Here is a 4,238-nt window from a genome sequence, read left to right as displayed (position 1 = left end):
ATATATATATATATATATATATATATATATATATATATATATATATACACAAATATATATACAAATATATGTATATGCGTATATATGGCTGCGCTCAGAGCAGTTGAAGCTTCACAGGCTCCCGGTACTATCCCAGTTTTTAGAAGTTCTGATATTGATTCTGTGCCCGTCTCCGCACAATTTATGCATGGGAACTATAGCCGAACCGAGTTGATGAGAATAGGAGCAGATTTGCCACGAAATATAGCAGAAATCAGCAGCAAACTAAACTCGGCAGAATGCAGATTTTAAAGTCATCTACCTGGAAGCTGCAGCAGAGGCGTTCCAATGGGCAGAAGAGGAAGCACTGCTCCCAACTTAAGAAGAGAGGATGCCAGGCGAGGCTTATGGTGAGGCTACGAGCTAACATCAAAGCTGGAAAACTCCCGATGCCGCTTTTATGTCTGTCCAACGTCCGCTCGTTGTACAACAAGATGGGTTTTCTTCGTCTGAGAACGGGCGCCTCAGAAGAGATGACGAAGTGTGTGGTGCTTTGCCTCACAGAAACATGGATTACAAGTGAAATGCCAGATACAGTCTTCCAGCTGAATGATAGACTTTTTTTTTTCGAGTGGAACGCTGCAGCAAGCTAACGGGGAAATCATGGGGAGGCGGAGTGCGCATTTACGTGAGTAAAAGTTGGTGCACAAAATGTACTGTTGTAAAAAGCTCATGCTCAAAGGCTTTGGAGCAAATAACAGTGAAATGTCAACCACATTATCTACCCCGTGAGTTCACAGTGACTTTCATTACCATTGTTTACATTCCTTCAAATTCTAATGCTAATGACGCTCTGCAGGAACTCCATGACCTCCTCAGCTCGCTGCAGAACAAACACCCTGAGGATCTTTATGTGGTAGCTGGAGACTTTGATCAGGTGAATCTAAAGGACTGCTTCCCAAGTTTTTACAAGGATGTGGGCATACCAACACGTGGAAATAACACGCTGGACTATGTTTACACAAACGTAAAAGATGCATACAAAGCTGAACCCTGCCCCCCACCTAGGACTGTCAGACCACATCTCAATCTTAATGGCTCCTGCTTACCTCCCCCCGCTGAGACGTACCATACTGGTACAAAAGAAAGTTAAATGTTGGATCCAGGACAGTGGTCCCATACTGAGAGATTGTTTTGATCGAACAGACTGGCAGGTTTTCAGAGAAGCTGCTGAAAATGTAGGATCGCTTGATCTGGACCAATACGCATCCTCAGTTCTGGGTTACATTAGTACATGTACTGACACTGTCTCCACTATCAGAAATGTTAAAAGCTACCCAAACAGAAAACCTTGGCTGAATGCAGAGGTGCACACCCTGCTGGAAGCCAGGAACATTGCCTTCAGGTCTGGAAACTCAGAGGAGCTGAGTAGGACAAGGAACGAGTTGGTTGCTGGTATTAAGAACACCAAGGCCACATATGTACAGAGGATCGAGGGTCAATTCACCTCACAAGACCCACGGAGCATGTGGAGGGGCATTAAGTGCATAACAGATTATAAAGGCAGAGGCGAACAATGCCCCAAAGACCCATCTCTGCCTGATGCCCTCAACAAATTATATGCATGCTTTGAAGTCCCGAACAGACCACACAGCACCAGACTCACCTCACCACCGAATGAAGAGAATCTCAGCTTGACCTCAGCAGAAGTAAGGAGTACCTTCAGGAGGATTAATCTGTACAAGGCAACCGGCCCAGACAACATCCCAAGAAAAGTGTTGAAAGAATGTGCTGATCAGCTCTGCGAGGTGCTGGCAGACATCTTTAACACCTCACTTACCCTGGAGACAGTTCCCACCTGCCTGAAGACTGCCATCATCATCCCAGTCCCAAAAAGCTCTACAGTGACTGGTCTGAATGACTATTGGCCAGTGGCCCTCACCCCGGTAGTCGCTAAATGCTTCGAAAAACTGGTCATGACCTACATCAAAACAACCATCAACATCAACGAGGAACCTCATCAGTATGCATACCGTGAGAACCAATCAACAGAGGATGCCATCTCCTTTGTGGTCCACACTGCGCTCAACTACCTGGAGAAGAAAGACTCTTACATCCGTATGCTCTTTGTGGACTTCACATCTGCCTTCAACACCATGATCCCCAAACCCTGATGGACAAACTAGTCACACTAGGTCTAAGCCCCTCCATTTGCAATTGGGTACTAGACTTCTTAACAAACAGACCACAGTTAGTGAGGATCCACAACTTCTCCTCCTCCACCATAACCCTCTGCACTGGCTCTCCTCAGGGATGTGTGTTGAGCCCTCTCCTGTTTACTCTGCTCGCGTATGATTGTGCAGCTACCCATCCAGGCTGTCATACTGTAAAGTTTGCAGATGATACAGCGGTGGCGGCATAGACGTCGCAACCATTATATGTGAAGGGGACAAGTCCCCACCAAATTAAAAATACGTTCATTTGGATCCCCCCACTTTTACTATGAAACATTAGTTCAGGCGGCGCAGTTTCTTTCTTCATGAACAAATCCATTCCACTTGATTAATAGGAGATTACTCAAACCACTAAAACTCCACTCCAGGTTTTCCTGGTTACCTCCAACTCTAAACACAGCAGCCTGTTGCCATGGTCACAATATATGGTGGTCACAGAATATGGTATAACACCTGCAGTGTTTCTGTGTGTCTCCTCCTGCTTCGGCAGAAAACGCGCACAGGTGGAGGAGATGGAGACATCTCTGTGTTAGTTGCTCTCCAGTTTAGCAGCTTAGTGCGGGCAGTTGTTGACTGGGGCGGTTGATCATAAACATATATTCATGTTAGGAGGAGAGAAGTGGAGCGCTACGTCTGTAGCATCTTAGTTTAGCAGTAACTGTGACTCTGTAAGACGCTGCAGGTGTAAGAGACGCTGTGTGTTCAGGTGCATTAAAGCTGAAATGTCTTTAAAACACTGCACCTTATTGTCCTCAAGCTTCGTGAGAAACATAATTTAGATGAATAGTGTTGAACACAAGTAAAAATGTCCAGTGGTGATGATTTTTTATTTCACTATAAACACAAATAGTGTTGACCTGACACTCTGTATTAAAGTGTGTTAAAGTTAAAATGTCTTTAAAACCCACAGCTGAATTTACACAAACTTGGTGAGAAACATGATTTAAATGTGTGGAATTAAAGGAAATTTAGGTGAAATGTTGCTTTTTTGTTCACTAGTGAACACTTTTTTTTTACGCACGCACACATGCACATGCACACCTACACACATCATTGTGTCCCCCCCCCCCCCCCCCACATGACGGATGCTTCTGACACCCTTGGGTGGTGGGATGCATCACAAACAATAATGAGTCCAGCTACAGGCAGAAGGTGGAACACCTGGAGAGCTGGTGCAAAGAGAATAACCTTCACATCAATGTGAAGAAGACAAAGGAGATGATTGTGGACTTCAGAAGGAATAAACACATCTACACCCCCTGAACATAAGAGGATCTGCAGTGGAAGTGGTCTCCAGCTACAAGTACTTGGGTGTACACATGAATGACAACCTCAGCTGGAGCAACAGCACCCCCAGCCTGATCAAGAAAGCTCATCAGAGACTCTACTTCCTCAGGCGGCTGAGACGACCTGGTCTGGGAAGCTCAGTCCTCACCTCCTTCTACAGGTGTGCAGTGGAGAGCATCCTGTGCTCCAGCATCAACATGTGGCATGGAGGCTGCACAGCTGCAGAAAGAAAAGCTTTGCAGAGAGTGGTGAAGGCTGCACAGAAGATGTTGGAGTCAGTCTCCCCACCATCACAGACATCTACACCTCCAGATGCAGGAAGAGGACCACCTGCATCATGAAGGACCTCACTCAGCTAGCACACACACTTTTTTCCCCGCTCCCCTCAGGAAAGAGGTTGAGGAGCATTAAGTGTATAACCACTAGACTGAGGAACAGCTTCTACCCTGAGGCTGTTAGACTCACGAATCTCTAACCAGAATAATCACTGTGAAAAATCACATCATGTTGCTGCTGATCTGTTTCATGTTGCTGCTGATCTGTTTCATGTTGATGTGTTCATTCGTGCTCATCTGCTCACACAGACTCATGTTCATGTTCGTGCTGATGTTTAACGTAATGTTTTTATGCTATTAGTGCTTATTTTCTTGTTTGATGTAACTGGGACCCTGTGTACATAATTTCGCTCCACCACATGTACCACATGTGGTGTGAATGACAATAAAGGATCTCTGACTC

This window comes from Nematolebias whitei, chromosome 1 (genome assembly GCF_014905685.2).
Source record: "Nematolebias whitei isolate Nwh7 chromosome 1, NemWhi1, whole genome shotgun sequence".
Taxonomy (NCBI): Eukaryota; Metazoa; Chordata; class Actinopteri; order Cyprinodontiformes; family Rivulidae; genus Nematolebias; species Nematolebias whitei.
The sequence above is the reverse complement of the archived record's forward strand: the minus strand, read 5'-3'. Positions refer to the sequence as shown.